Source organism: Ovis aries, chromosome 2 (assembly GCF_016772045.2).
Source record: "Ovis aries strain OAR_USU_Benz2616 breed Rambouillet chromosome 2, ARS-UI_Ramb_v3.0, whole genome shotgun sequence".
Lineage (NCBI taxonomy): Eukaryota > Metazoa > Chordata > Mammalia > Artiodactyla > Bovidae > Ovis > Ovis aries.
The window spans coordinates 208,198,043-208,213,945 of record NC_056055.1 but is presented as its reverse complement, the minus strand read 5'-3'; the positions used below and the strand labels follow the sequence as shown (position 1 = coordinate 208,213,945).

Genomic DNA, 15,903 nt, shown 5'->3' with positions numbered 1-15,903 from the left:
GTAAGCAGAAGCGGCCCCAGGCCCGGCCCACATCCCCGGGCTCCCGTAGGGCGGCGGGCTGGGCCGCGCAAGCAGGGCGGGCGGCGAGCACGCTTACGTGAGGCCGGGGCTTCGCCGGCCCGCGCCAGGCCCCGGGCAGAGAATGAAAGGGTGAGAGGGCCGGCGCCGGGGTGGCGGAGGCTGGGGACTCGGGGGCCTGGGGGGCGCCCACGGGCAACGACGGCGGGCCGCCGGCCAGGGGTCCAGCCGGGGCCGGAGCGGGGCGAGCGGCGCGGCCTGCGCGGGCCGGGGTAGGGGTGTGGAGCGGGGGGGTGGGGGGTGCCGGTTAGGCCTCGGGCCGGCGGGCCCCGCAGCGGCCGCGCCCTGCCCCCTGCCCCCACACCCCGGGCCTCCCCGCGCCCCTTCGGGTCCCTCGGGGCCTCCGGGCGGGACAGCAGCGCTGCTGGGCCGAAGCCTGCGCGGGCCCCCCGGAGGTTCCCCGGCGGGGCGGCAGGCCCGGGGTGGCCGGGACAGGGGCGTCAGGGCCTAAGTGTGGGGAATGGGCGTCCAGCCGCCCCCTCCCCCGAGTCTCTCGACGACGTCCCCCACCCCCGATTCCGGTAATAGTTGGATTTATTTCTCCCCCTCCTCTGCGCTCCGGGCGGCCCAGGCCGGGGCGGGGCGGGCGGCCTTGCGGGCGTGGGGTGGGGTGGAGGGGCGGTGGAGGAGTCAGGTGCAGCCGCGGCCCGGAAAGTTTCCTTTTAGGCCCGAATTAGGGGCTGGCCTCCTTTCGGGGAGCCCCGGTCCTAGCGCTCGCGACCCCCGAGGGCGTGGGGGAGAGCACTCGGCTATTTTGAAACTCTTTGCCAGTTCCTGTCCGTGGAAGGTACTCCGCCCCTGCACCCCTCGCCCGCGCCCCACCCCGTTCCCCGGTGAGCCCTTCCAGGGCTGCAAACTCCAGCCCCGTCCCCGGGAGCCCCCCGGCTGGGGAGAGGGTCCTCTCTGCCCGTTTGCAAAAGTTTTCCAGGGATTTGTCTTAGCTGATTAGTTAGTGACTGGGCTTGTTGCAGTGGGAAAGGGAGGAGGTACATTCAGGTGGTATTTCTACTGGGCAGGCTTTTCTAATCGCTTTTTTAGCCCTTACCCCAGGAAGCGAGAGTGTTTATTTTCAGATCGAGCGCCCACCCTTCCTCCCATCCCGGACTTCTTCGAGTCCCGAGCCCCCTTTTCTGGACAGCGTTGCAGAGGGAAAGATGCAGGGAGGGGGGAGGAAACTGTCAGGGAGGGAGACGGGGGCTGGATGTCTGGAGCAGCCCCTAGATGGAGGAGTTTTCCTGTCCTGTTTGGTCACTGTCCGTGAAAACAAACACGGGGACTGGACCCAAGGCGGGGACCCTGGTTGTCAGGACGGACCCCGCTGGGAAGCACTAAGAATGAGGAGGGAAGTGGAGGTGGGCAGGGCAGCTCCTGAAACGAGGTCTACCGTTTAAGGATCGTCCGTTTATTTTTTCTGATAAAAACTGTTTGGATTTTTGTTCTACTCTTCTGTTCGACCCTAGAAATAGAAAAGTGAGGGATTTTTAAGGAAACGTGTTATTGCCGCAACTCAGAAGGGTCTGTGGAAGAGCCCTCAGGGAACTGAATACAGTGTGGTTTGGCTATCCCCCCCCCCCCTTCTATGGTTAAATGGATTTAATTTTAGCTATATTTTGGTGCCGTGAGTTTTGAAAGTTTTTTTTTTTTTAATGTATAAAACTTAAATTTCCAAATCTAAATTTCCTGGTTTTCGGGGATGGGATGTTTCCTGTGGCTCCACTTAACCTCCTGGTGTTCTTTAGTGTGTGGAAGTCAAATGTTAATGTGCCCTGCCCGCCCCCACCCCCCACCCGCCCCCAGCGTGGGATTGTCTGGGGAGGCGGTTTTTCCTCTTTTATTGGCTCTTTTCTTCCCAGCTGTTTTTAACTAGACCTGGACCTGGGGCAGGAGACTGTGTGTAGGTCTGTGCGTCCCAGGCTGTGAAGTTGGCTGGCAGAGGTGTTCCACACTCTGACCACTCACCCCCAGAGTATTATCCAGGAGAAGCTGGCACTTGCAGGGCAGTGGGTAACCCACCACAGGGGTCAGTGCTGACTTCGTTTGCGTGGAAGAGAGATTCCTTCTGTGGAGTCTTATTAAGTGTGTCTCTTTTTCCTTTTGTTTGCCTGAAATAAAACTCCTGTTTCTCTACAATGACAGCCATCCAGCCATTTAGTATTTTGCTTAAGAAAGAAAGGCTTGATATTTGAAATTGTGTGGATTTCATACAAAAAATGTAAATTACATTTAATGGTTGTTTAACTTTATTGATTTATTTAAATTGCTTGTTGATTTGGATGTTTTCATATACTTGTGTACCCAAAATTTTTACTTATGTTATAGTTTGTCCTTATTTTTAGAGCATACTGTATGGAAGAAATCAGTCTATGAATCTCTTAGGACATTTTGAGGTTTTTTAAAAAAAATCTCTTTGCTTCTTAATTTGATATGTTTAAGGTGTATTGTTGGCTTCATATTCCCTGACTTTCAAATGTGTCTATGTACAAATCCCAAAAGTTTTGTACCCCACCACCCCTGCAGTCTTTCCTGATCTAATCATTCCATGGGCTGCTTCACTTTGGAAGGAATAGTGGGTTTGGTAATCTAAAAAGTTACATTGTATTTGAAACTTTAAAAAAGACTTACAAGGCAAATATTGAATTAATTTTTAGTGGCTAAGATAGTATAAGTGAAGTGAAGTCACTCAGTCGTGTCCGACTCTTTTTGACCCCATGGACCGTAGCTTACCAGGCTCCTCGGTCCATGGGATTTTCCAGGCAAGAGTACTGGAGTGGGTTGCTATTTCCTTCTCCAGGGGATCTTCCCAACCCTGGGATTGAACCCAGGTCTCCTGCATTGCAGGCAGATGCTTTACCCTCTGAGCCACCAGGGAAGAAGGTAGTATACTTTTTCACTATTAAATATTTAGTTTCTAAAGTAGATGTTTATTTTCATTTATAAGTCTGAAGTAATCAAGTTTTCTTTCCTCTGAAAGATTGTGTAAGGAAATTTGTATACCCTACCCCAAACCATTTTTCTCAGTAAATCATGTTAATACTATTACAGAGAATTGAAGTTACAGTTTAGATGGATTTTAAAATTTCTAAGTCAGAGCACCCAAAATTAAACATCACTTCAAAGAAAAAAAAAAAAAAAGGCTGATCTATTCAGTCTTACCTGAATTGTTCCCCCAGAGTTAGCAGCTCTCACTATCCAGGTTTGGAACCATAGTTATGGGTAAGAAGTCATTTATATCTGAATACAGTTAGACAGCAATGTTCTCAGACTGGTAGCACCCAGTCTCTTCCCCCCGCATACCCCATAAAGTGTAAACAATGGATGAATGGATGATACTGGGTTGGAGGCAGCCAATTGTCCCCAAAGGAGATACTCCACTGCATATACAATGGTGTTCCATCTAAGCCCATTTAATTTATGCTAATGCAGCTCTGTGCTTTGCAAAACAAACAGCAGTGGAGTCTTCTTCTCACTTCCATCAGGTATAGTTTGTCCCAGAACCTCAACTGTAATGACTCATCCTGGCTTTTTGGGACACTCACAGAGATACTCTTTTCCCAATCCTCTTTTTTCCCTGATTGCACTTAGGATGCTTGGTTACTTGGTTCAGTTTCTTTCCCTGAATGTGACTTGGTTTTAAGACAGCTTTTTGGTTGCATTTTATTTGTAGCATAGTACCCTACAGTCAGCCACATTTGAACTGGGCCTTGAGTTCTGATCCTAGCCAGTTCTTGCACTGGACAGGTTCTTCAGCTTTATCTGTAAAATGGAAAAAACTTTTTTCTTTTGCTATGAAGATTAGATAAGGTAACTCATGTACTTGCCTCTTAACTCACCTAGGCTGCTTTACTCTTCTGTGCTCTATACTATTCCCCTCGGCCACTTTGGGCTTCCTTGTGGCTCAACAGCTGGTAAAGAATCCACCTGCAGTTCAGGAGACCTGGGTTCGATCCATGGGTTGGGAAGATCCCCTGGAGAAGGGAAAGACTACCCACGCCAGTATTCTGGCCTGGAGAATTACATGGACTGTATAGTCCATGGGGTGGCAAAGGGTTGGACATGACTGAGCAATTTTCATTTTCACTTTCAGGCCACTTTACTCTTCTGTTCTCTATACTGTTTCTCTTGTTTCACTTTTTTTCTGATTAAAAGTAATATTTAAAAGTGAAAATGAAGTCGCTCAGTAGTGTCTGACTCTTTGCGACCCCATGGGCTGTAGCCTACCAGGCTCCTTAGTCCATGGGATTTTCCAGGCAAGAATACTGGAGTAGGTTGCCATTTCCTTCTCCAGGGGATCTTCCCAACCCAGGGATCGAACCCTGGTCTCCCGCATCGTAGGCATATGCTCAGATGGTAAAAGTCTGAGCCACCAGGGATACCCCAAGGTAATATTTTCTCATATTCATTCCATTCAATCTGCCTGTGATACAGGAGACCAGGGTTCCACCCCTGGGTGGGGGAAGATCCCCTGGAGGACGGAATGGCTACCGACTCCAGTATTCTTGCCTGGGAACTCCTATGGACAAGGAGTCTGGTGGGCTGCTGTCAATGGGGTCACAAAGAGTTGGACACTTTTCGCGTCTAAGACTTTCATTCTATTCAAGAGATAACCATTGTTAACATTTTGTGATCTGTGTGTGTTTTGTGATCACGTGCATACCAATGTTGTATACTTTTGTATATGGGAGTCGGTGAAGGACAGGGGTCGCAAAGAGTCGGACATGACTGAGCAACTGAACTGATAGTTTTGTATTGGTTAAAAGCTTGGGCAGTGGAGTCACATTGGCTTTGAATCCTACCTGTGTGACTTGGATAAATTAATCTCATTAAGTCTCAGTTTATTCATCTGTGAAAGGGGGTGATGATAACACCTTCATAGGGCTGTTGTGAATACATGAGGAACTGCACATAAAGCCTCATATGTGGTCTTTGCAATATTTTCCTTTAAAGATTTTTAATATTCTCAATGTTAATTTCTTTCAGTGTGAATGAGTGCTTGATTCAGCATATATTAATACTACTAGTAAGTGTTTGGGTACAGAGACAATATAATTTCCTTCGTGGAGCAAATAAATATTTTTGTGCCAGTAAAAAATTAGCAGTATATTCACAGAAAGTTTCAGCAGCTCTATGTTAGCCTAGTCTCTGCCATTGAACTCTTGAGTTGGTAAATGTAAGGAAGTGGTAAGTAAGTACACTAGAGGGCAAAGAAGGTGGGTTTTCTTCTAGCTCCTTTTAAACTTGCAGCTATATGCGTGCAGGTGTGTGTGTTGCATGGCTTTGAAAAGCTGAATAGTCTGTGGCTGATTTCATAGGCTCACCTTGGGAAGGTAGGATGCTTGTCTGAGGTGATGGTAGGGTTTGCTAGGGTTTGAGAAGGATCAAAGAGGGGAGAAGTGGTTAACAGAGGATGAGATGGTTGAATGGCATCACCGACTCAATGGACATGAGTTGGAGCAAGGGAGATGGGGAAGGACAGGGAAGCCTGGCATGCTGCAGTCCATGGGGTCACAAGGAGTTGGACACAACTGAGCAACTGAAAAACAACTGGGCCTTGTAAGAAAAAGATACTTTGTTTGCCCTTGAGGAGTTTTTAGTCTAGTGGAGAAGAAAAATAAAGTTGACATTTACAACATTTAAGGAGGAGGGATAGTTTAGCTTGGAGGAAGGAAAGCTTATTTACTCTGGCCTGGGGCTAGAAGTAAGGATTTTTTTCTAGAGGGGTGGGTTTCTGCCCAGAGCAAATAGGAGGAGTTAGATAGGCATTCCAGGAGGTGGGACCTGACAAAGGAGTATTCTGTATTGCAAATTGTAGGAATTGGGGGAGTAGGAATCTATAATGGGAGAGGGAGTGGTTGGCTTGGTCAGGTCCTAAGGAGTCTGTGCTTAAGAGGTTTGGATTTCTTGTACTTTTATGTAGGCCTTTGGCCAAATTATTTGCATTTTAGAGGATTCAGATCCTAAAAAAGTGAAACAAAGGAGGGCAAGTGGACAGCTGCTGAGAAGAGATTGAAGGTTTGGACTACTGTGATGGCAATGGCAGTGGGCTTGGAGAGAAGTCAGTGGAGAGGCTGGTTACGGAGGTAAAGTGGTCTTCGGGTAACCGGACACCGATTTGGGATCCATCCTTGTATAGATAACAGCTGAAGTTGTAGAAGGAGAAAAATTTGGCTTAGTGATGCTTAGTCTTTTTGGGGAATCTGATAAACTTTCTGGTCCCTGCTCCAGTAAAATATATTTATACATATTTACAGTTTTATGTATATTCAGCTGGGGTAACGTAGACCAGACATCAGGATGGAAGCCGGTGAAAGTTTTTGTTTGACATTCACTGTCTGGGTGTCACTTTCATCACTGACACCTTATAGATGAGGAAACAGATTCGTAAAATAACTTGCTCAGGGTCACGTACCTTGTGTTTTAACAGTGTAAATGAGCTACTGACATGGAAGATTTTTGTGTGAAAATTTGGATTTGTCTATTTTTGAAAAATTGGAAGATCTGGAAACCATAGGTCCGTGTGTGTGTGTGTCTTTTAATTCCAACAACTTGTTGAAACTGGTTTGAGTCTGCTGCCTGTAGATAAGCAGAGTATACCAGTCTTTGCCCCACCCCTGTGGCACATGTAGGCATTTCACCTTGCATCCTTATAAAACAAGATTAAAAGCATCTTCGGGAACATTGACATTTAAGTGTGGGCGCCAAGAGAAAGGAAGCCACTGACTGAGAAGCCAAAAAGAGATTTTTCGAGAAAGAGAAAGTGGTCGGCAGTGTCAGATGCCACAGAGAGGTCAAGTGAGATAAGGATGGAAAAGAGTACCTGGAATTGAGCAACAAAGAGGCCGTTAGTTTCAGATTCTTAGCACAAAAGAACTGTAGCTACAACTTAATTTTTGTTTTTGTCATGCAATATAGGGTTTCTGTAACAATTGAGAGTGACCCCATAGCAGGGATAGAAACTCAGAAAGCATTTGTCTTAGTTGGAGCTAATAAATGCCGTAACCCAATCAAACAGTGCTCATTTTGCTAGTATTTTTGTCCCAAGAACGCCAGTGTCTAGATGTTCTATAGAATGTTGAAAACATTTTTAATGTTAGATTTTTAATATGGATAATAATAGGAAACAGTGTTTAGCTGATTCTGTTACTCTAGCCTCAAGAAGGTGGGAGGGCCTGATTTACTGGAGAATTACACTGTGTCATTCAGAGAACCACCAGCAGCTGGAGACTGCCTTTCAGCCCTGCAGATCTTTGATTAAAATGATAATACCAATAAACCACTACTTAACTGCTTCTAATAGTAGTTAACATTAAGTGATTACTATGTGCTGGATACATGCATATTGAAATACCTAATTTAATTCTTCTAAGTGACTCAATGAGGTACATACTATTACAATCCTCTTTACAACTGAGAAAACTGAAACCTAAATAACTTGCCCAAGGTCAAACACCTAGTAATGAGCTGAGCCTGCTTTAAGCCCCATCTCTGATACCCACTGAAGCCAGTAAGTGCTCTCCACTGCTGCATGAGCTCTCCTTACCTTTCTAATAAATTAGGTAAGAAGCTCAACTAGCATAAAGGTCATTTTAATTGAAATTTATAATGCAGACTTATTTGCACAGTGCTATTTGAGCACAGTATTTGGCACATAGTAGACATTCAGTCCCAGGGACGGGGGAGCCTGGTGGGCTGCCATCTCTGGGGTCGCACAGAGTCGGACACGACTGAAGTGACTTAGCAGCAGCAGCAGCAGACATTCAGTAAGCATTTAATTTAGCTTAAAATACTCTCCTTTGCACTTTGTGTTGAATATTGTTTATATTTTGGGCTGATAGGCAGATTTTCTCACTGATCTTTGAATCACACCAGTTGATAGATTTTTATAATTTTTGAGTCTAACACTGATGTGTGGGATATTGCCTTTTTTTTTTTAAATCAATATACTCATCTGTTTAGTTTCACATTTCTATGCTGCATGAAGTTGAGTCAAAACATTTCAAAAAAGTTATTTTTAATGGGACAATTTTTAAGTTTTTAAGCTTTTTCAGACTTTTTAAGCTTTTCCAACTTTATATGATCTGGGATAAGCAAAAATTCTTTTCATTTGTATTAAATATGTTAGCTGAGAATTTAAGTTCACGTTGGATTAGAAAAAAAAAACTAAGGTATGTTGTAGGTTCAGGTCCTTAAAGGGGGGTAGACTGTATAAAATTACAGATGGCAATTAGGAGAAAATAGTGTGGCAGTGAAATGAACATGCTTCTGAAACAGGAGACTCAAAAGAGCAGTAATGACACACAGAGATTCCACATGGAGGTGATATAGTGGCAGTCCCAAAGAGACTAATGTTCATATTTTGCAAATTGGTTTCTGGTTGCTGTTGGAAGACCGAAAGGGCTGTAGGTTGCTTTTGTTAAAAGCTTATCTTTCTTTCCTTTTTTCCTACTAATGTCTTATTCCTCTGTATTTGCAAGAAAAAAGAGACTATGGAAGGGAATTGTTTTATTTTTCATTAAACTCAACCTATAGTATCAAGGGATTCCCTTGTGGTTCAGCTGCTAACGAATCTGCCTACAATGCTGGAGACGTGAGTTTGATCCCTTGGTTAGGAAGATCCCCTAGAGAACAGGAAAGGCTACCCACTCCAGTATTCTGGCCTGGAGAATTCCATGGACAGTCCGTGGGGTTGCAAAGAGTTGGACATGACTGAGCGACTGGCACATAATAACAAGGGGGATTTTTTAGGAAGATTTTACAGCGACCCATATTTCCTTCTCTTCAATTCTAGTATATGGATATGTTTGCCATGAAAAATTTCTTTCTGGGACTCTCTTCTCAGGTATTTTTTGCTTTTTGGTAATAATAAGGGTATATTAAAGAATATACTCTGGAGAAGGAAATGGCAACCCACTCCAGTACTCTTGCCTGGAGAATCCCATGGAGGGAGGAACCTGGTTGGCTACAGCCCATGGGGTCACAAAGAGTCGGACACTACGGAGCGACTTCACTTTCACTTTCACTTTCACTTTCAAGGGGTATATTCTAGTGCTGCTGAGAGTGCTTAATTACCTTAATTCTCTTTAAGGAAGCACAGACTTGTTTGTATTCTGTTTCTAAGCAAGCTATTTGCACAGATGAAGATAGTATCTACTGTAGTAATAAATTTGGTCTGGTTAAGACTTTTTTAAGTGATATTCATCGTATATTAAAAGGTGAAGTTCTAAATGGATTAGACAATGGGATAGTATTTCAGTGGGATCATATTTAAATATAAGACTTTTGATTAAGATCATGTGGCCCTCATACATTATATGTTTCCTCAAATTTTACAGCGAATGTCAGTGAATGAAGGCCATGTGAACTGCACCTTTGGTGGAGTAGCAGTAAAGAACTTCAGTGTTGGGAGGCTAGATATACAAAATTTTTTAAATGTAGGGTTTTTCTTTTTCTTTGAAATCTATTTTAGTGCTTTTGTCATGATTACTTCTTTAATTAAAAAAGGAGAACCTTTTTTAAGATAGGGAAGACTGTATTAATGGTCGTTTCCAGTTTATAGACAAGTGATTTTGATATTAAATAATATCAAATATTATTTGATTAAACAATACTTATTAAGAAAGAAGTTAGATTCAAAGCAGAAAGCCATTTTCCCCGAACATTCTTTCCTTTTATAGTGTATAAACTAAGTCTGAACACATCAGGGAATTGAAATTATAGCTATAAAGATTAAATTGGGCTTATTAAAAGAGGGATTTGAAAATGGAGAATAGCGAGGTGATTATTTAAAAAGAAGATGGAAAGTTGGCTTTTAGTAAGATTGTAGAAATGTTACAATTCAAAGAAATAGAAAAAATAATCACAGGTTGATGTAAAAAACATGACGTTTGGAGAGAAATTGTTTTTAAGGTGTTGCAATTAAACACTTAGTAATGGCATAGAGATCGTTAGCAGGAGCTTTGGCATCTTGTAGCAAATGCTGAAAGATGGGCTAATGGATAGATTAATGAATTCTTAGAAGGATGTTGAATAGGCAGATTTTAATGCATTCTTACATTTATTAAAAAACATGTTTTTTAAAAAAAGTTATTTGCTAAATAGACCTTGAGTGGCAAATTACATGAATCTATCTGATGAAACTTTTTTTTGTATGTATTTATTTCTGGCTGTGCCAGGTTTGTGTTGTGCACAGGCTTGTCACTGCAGGGGCTTCTCCTGTTGTGGAGCTTGGGCTCTAGGTGCGTTGGCCTCAAGGCTCACAGGTTTAGTTGCCCTGCAGCATGTGGGATCTTCTAGAACCAGGGATTTGAACTGTCCTCTGAATTGCAAAGCGGTTTCTTAACCACTGGGCCTCATGGGAAGCCCCTGAAACGTTTGATGTTCATGAGATATACAGCGATATTCAAACATTTTAAAGCTTCTAAATTATATTTTCTCTTGGCAAATGGCTATGGCTATTAGAAATCACTGTGTAGACTTAAGTACCAATTTAGTGATTTTTAAAAATTAATTATTGGTGGGTGAATCTAGTAACCTGTTTAGGGTAGACAACCTAGAGTTGAGTTGCTATCACAGAAGCCATTTATGTAGGCATTGTGTACTTACTGAGCAGCTATTTACTTCTGGGCACTGTGCTAGGCTCTGGGAATAATGAAGAACAGGAAACTGTCCTTCTAGAAGCTCATTTCCTAAGAGGGAAGAGAGCAGAACAAGCAAAGTAGACTCTAATGAGGGTTAAAACAGGTAAATGCACAGAGTACCTCAAAAGAGCATGGAACTAACTCTGCCTCTGGGAATCTTAGTGGTGACAACTAAGCTGTGTTCTGAAGGCTGGGACTGGCCGGAGGAGGGGATACAAAGAGGAAGACACCCATTGTTCTGGACAGAGGGCCTGTCTTTGGTTAGGGTGAGACTGGAGGAGCTTGGGTGCTCAGAGCTGTGGGTAAAATCCTCCAGTTACTCATTTCCTTTCTTTTGAGTGCATCTCACTGCATAGATTATGGAGATTCCCAGGTGGCTCAGTGGTAAAGAAGCTGGCTGCCAGTGCAGGAGACACAGGAGATGCACGGCACATTCGATCCCTGGGTCGGGAAGATGCCCTGGAGGAGGAAATGGCAAACACCCCAGTATTCTTGCCTGGAAAATTCCATGGACAGAGTCTGGCGGGCTACAGTCCATGGGATTGCAAAGAGTCAGATAAGACTAAGCAATTGAGCACACGTGCACTGCATAGACTGTAGTCTTCTAAGGGAAAAAAAAGTTGTCTTTTACCATTAATATACTCTAGCTTCTCAGAAAATGATGGACTTGTCATAAGTGTTTAATAAATAAACGAATACTTGCCATTAAAGCTAGAATCACGTGGATGTGACATAGTGATTATAAATCAAATTTAGTACCTTCTTTAATAGCATGTTTATTCGTTAAAATAAATTCAAAATGATCGCAAAAGAATATGTTTGCAAAAATTAGATAAGTTTGTTTTATGATTTTATATTTTGGTATATTTTACTACACAGAATTTTAAAAGATACTTCTGGTTAATGATGGCAGAATACTGACATCTCTGTTCTCTCTAAACCAACTAAAAAGAATGAGGAGAATGAGAAACAGAAGAGAAACTCAGTCTTTGCTAACAAAACCTTATAATTTGAATGTATGAATTAGTATTATTTAAGTGCAGTGGGAATTGACCCAGGGCAAGAAAGGATGCAAGGAGAGATGCTGCTGCTGCTGCTGCTGCTGCTGCTAAGTCGCTTCAGTCGTGTCCAACTCTGTGCGACCCCATAGACGGCAGCCCACCGGGCTCCCCCGTTCCTGGGATTCTCCAGGCAGGAACACTGGAGTGGGTTGCCATTTCCTTCTCCAATGCATGAAAGTGAAAAGTGAAAGTGATGTCGCTCCGTCGTGTCCGACCCTCAGCGACCCCATGGACTGCAGCCTACCAGGCTCCTCCGTCCATGGAATTTTCAAGGCGAGAGTACTGGAGTGGGGTGCCATCGCCTTCTCCGCAAGGAGAGATGATTTCCTCTATATAACTCAAGCAGAGTGCTGGGAAACACCATGAGGACAAAACCAGTGATCCCCTCACTAGGAATGGCAAGGTTGGTATGTACATTGTGCTCCCTGAGTGGTGAGAGAGATGGGATTGAATAACAAACCGTATGTGTGCTAAGTCGCTTCGGTCGTGTCCAACTCTGTGCGACCCTATTGACTGTAGCTCACCAGGCTCCTCTGTCCGTGGAGTTCTTCAGACAAGACTATTGGAATGGGTTGCCATGCCCTTCTCTAAACAAGCTGTACAGTTGAACTATTTTTGCAAGAAGTTAAGCATAGAGCAGAAACTGGCAGCATGTAGCTATATAGCTGTGTATCTGGTCAGCTGAAGAGAAATAAAGCCTAAATGATCATCCTCCAAAATCTATGCCATGTGGGCCCTTTTGAGTAGGGGAGACTAGTCCAGCATTGAGTCAAGCCTTAAGGGAGAAATACTGGAGATGATCATTTTTAGAAAGACCTGAGAAAGTAAAAATTATGAATAAATAGTTCCTTATGGTAGGAGGCGGTCTGGAGAGTTGGGGTAAGACATGGCTCCTCTGAAACAGAAGTTTATAGATAGATACAAACGCTCAAGAAATAAATGATAAGATATAAGAGTGGAGCTAATGGAACCAAAGTAAGAAATAAAAGAGAAATGTATAGTTATTATAGAAATGAAGGTCACTTTCAAAGTAGCACATATACCTGATAGCTGAGGATAATGGAGGTAAACTTGAGAAATTTGAGCAATTCAAAATGGAAAAAGTAAAAGCCTAGAGACAGAGACAGATATGGAAGACAGTAAATTGAGCATGCCTATAATTGATACCCCTAAAAAATACAATAGAATAAATGAAATAGAAAAACAGTTTCAAGACATTAAGGAAGCGTTTCCCACAATAAAAAATGAGTTTAAATTCTAAAATGATTCCTAGACTTTATAAATTTAAAAATTAAAAAAAAATTATTTTGGCTACATCATGCAGCTTGCAGATCTTAGTTCCCCAACCAGGGGTTGGACCCAGGTCTGGCTGTGAAAGCGGCCACTGGATCACCAGAGAATTCCTATGAAGACTCTTATTGTTATGTTAAAATATGGGGAAAATATGACCTAAGACTTTATGTCCAGGCAAGCTTTAGTTTAAGTGTAATATCAATTGACATATTTTAAAATAGAAAAACCATGGCTTATTTTCAGTAAGTCAGCCCTTGATGGGCAAGATGGAGAATGGAGGTAAGTAAATTATAAACTATTGAATCCAGAGATGGATTGAAAACTAAGTTAAAAGATTAGTGATTAGCATCAAATAATTTTGAATATAGGACAAACATTAAAGTGTCGTAAGCTATAACAATGTAGAAATAACATAAGGAAGAAATACTGAGTTGGGATGATAGGTAGTTAACAAAAATGTAATTTTTTCTCATTCATAGCAAGGTCAATCACAGGAATGCTAACCACACTAACTTTCTTAGTTTGGAGTAAAGAAATGTGATTTAAAGGACACAGACTATAAATCTTCCAAGAAAACAGGCTATAAAATGAAATATGTAATAAAAAGATAGAATTGAAAGCTAAACAATACAAAAAATAAGGTAGTAAAATTAAGATGAAACATTTGTCATGTAAGTAAATATTAAATTATAAATTGGATGAACTCATTAAAAGAAAATGACTCAGATTGGAGGGGGGAAAAAAAACCTGTCAAGAGATGCACTTAAAAAGGGAAAAGCAAGTAATATTTTAGTAAATATTTAGGCTTTGTGGCCGTACAGTCTGTTAGAGCTACTCACTTCTCCTGTTACAGCATGGAAGCAATCATATACGATATACAAATGAATGAACAGGACAGTGTTCCAATAAAACTTTATGTACAAAAGCAGGCAATGGGTCGGATTTGTCTTATAAGCTAGAGTTTGTTGACCTGTGATCTTAAATAGTGCTTCAGAAAACCTGAGAGTAAAAGGATGGGCAAAGACTTAACCAGCGAATTCAGGTTCAAAAAATGAACTCCAGATACTAATATCAGACAAGGTTGAATTTAAGACAAATAACATCAATTGCCTTTTCTAATGATAAAAAGTGACAGTCTAATGATAATGAAATCTCTGTATCAAATAATATAGTTTTAAAATTTATAGAATAAATACAAGGGAAAATAAATAAGGTTATAGTTGGAGATTTTGTTTTATCCCTTGGTAGACAGAAAAAACAAACTAAATAACAGTGAATGTTAATAGCATGATATATGGTGTAACTAGCAAGATACCCTAGAAACAACAAATGCTTTTTTCCAGGAGCACCTATTAGTCCCCAAATAAAAATGCAGTCAAATCCAAAATCTGAGATATATGCAGGTTATGCTCTTTCTTTTTCTTTTTTCCTTGTGAAATATGTTTTTATTAGAATACAGGGGATGATTTGAGAAGTATCTCTGTGGGTTATGCCCCACCAGGGAGGTGTCCATTCCGATCTTCCTGGGATAGCTTTTGGAACTTCTTAGAGCTGCTTTTCTTGCTGCCAGCAGACTCTGAAGGCCCCCCTGCTTGAGTGGCTCCTCCAGGGAAGAGAATTTCCTCTTTTTCTTGGGGACACTCTTGTTTCTGACAGTTCAGGGTCACAAACTGGTTCCTCTTTGGGGAAAGATTTCTTCCTCTTGGGAAGACTTCCATGCTAGCTGTGTCTTCAAGATCACTGCTAACCAGCTTCTCCTTGGAAAAAGATTTCTCCTTCTTGGGTTTGGAAAAAGAGAGATAGGTCTCTCATCCCATTCTCCCGAGGAGTCTCCTGGGGCTTTTTCTTCACTGGGGTCCTAGCCTCCTGGGAGGCAGCCAAGCCCAGGGAACCAGAGTGTGTTCAAGCCGGCTCCCTGCAAGGTCCCAGACCTCTTTCCTTATACTCCTTTTCCACACAGCTGCTATTTTCTGATGATAGGAGGGCAGTTGCAGCTAGCTGTTTCCTTCCAGTGTTTCTTCTCCTGTTTCTCCAGCTTCCTAGTAATCTCAGCAGCTGCTCTCTGCCTGAACCGTTATCCTCCTTCATGACATCCAGATTCTTCTGTGGCATCTCTTCAGCCTCCTAGGACAGGTGTTCCTCAGCTTGGTCGAGTTCTCCCCAAATATACTTGTGCAACCCTCAGAGAAGCTGTCCATTTGTGAGGAAGTACCTCATTTGTTTGCTAGGGGTCTGGAGAGGCAGCCTTTGTTCTTGGCAGTTGCTTGGTCAGTGAAGGCAGGATGGGAAATAGGTCCGTGTTTTGGAGTGTTACCCCTTGTCTTCAGGGCTCTGGAAGCTTGGTCCTTTGCTGGGCCCAGGGAATCAGTGAGACACCAATATGCTCCTTTTTCTTTTGTGTGCATGTGTGTGTGTGTGGAATCTCAGTTCCCTGACCAAGGATCGAACCTGTGTCCCTTGCAGTGGAAGCATGGAGTCCTAACCACTGGACTGCCAGGGAATTCGCAGTGGTCCTTACTCTCAACTAGAACTAAAACAAAGGGAAGCCTAAAACTGCCATCCAAAAATGTTAGATAACTCTTGGGTCAAAGGAGAAATTAAAAAATAAAATCCAAATCAGCATATGTAGTACAACCTATGGGATATGATTAAAACACTACTCAGGAAAATTCATGGATGTAAACAAATTACTAAGCAAGAAAAGAATGAAAGTAAAAGAATTAAGGCCAAGAAGTTAAAAAAAAGAGTGGAAAGAAAGCAGAAAGAAAGTATTAACAAATACAAGAGCAGAAATTGATGAATTAGAAAATATGTGGAGGTACTTCGCTCAGACAGTA

General features: G+C 42.5%; 1 protein-coding gene and 1 long non-coding RNA gene across 11 annotated transcripts in view; one reads left to right on the top strand and one right to left on the bottom strand.

Moving 5' to 3' along the window:
• LOC121818517 (uncharacterized) overlaps positions 1–614 on the bottom strand; it is a 29,712-nt gene extending 29,098 nt beyond the window's left edge. The window contains exon 1 of the long non-coding RNA XR_009599409.1: positions 98–614. This is a non-coding gene — a long non-coding RNA (uncharacterized LOC121818517). The remainder of the gene's footprint in view (positions 1–97) is intronic.
• The window catches only part of INO80D (INO80 complex subunit D), a 68,303-nt gene that overhangs the window by 387 nt on the left and 52,013 nt on the right, over positions 1–15,903 (top strand). For 2 of the 10 annotated variants that reach the window (XM_060410282.1, XM_042244075.2), the window contains exon 1: positions 30–150. The exons of 6 other annotated variants lie outside the window; for them this stretch is intronic. The gene's annotated coding sequence lies outside the window, so the exon portion shown is untranslated. Of the gene's footprint in view, positions 1–29; positions 151–698; positions 866–15,903 lie in introns of those variants that run through there. 2 more of the 10 variants (XM_060410283.1, XM_042244076.2) reach the window with 1 other exon arrangement.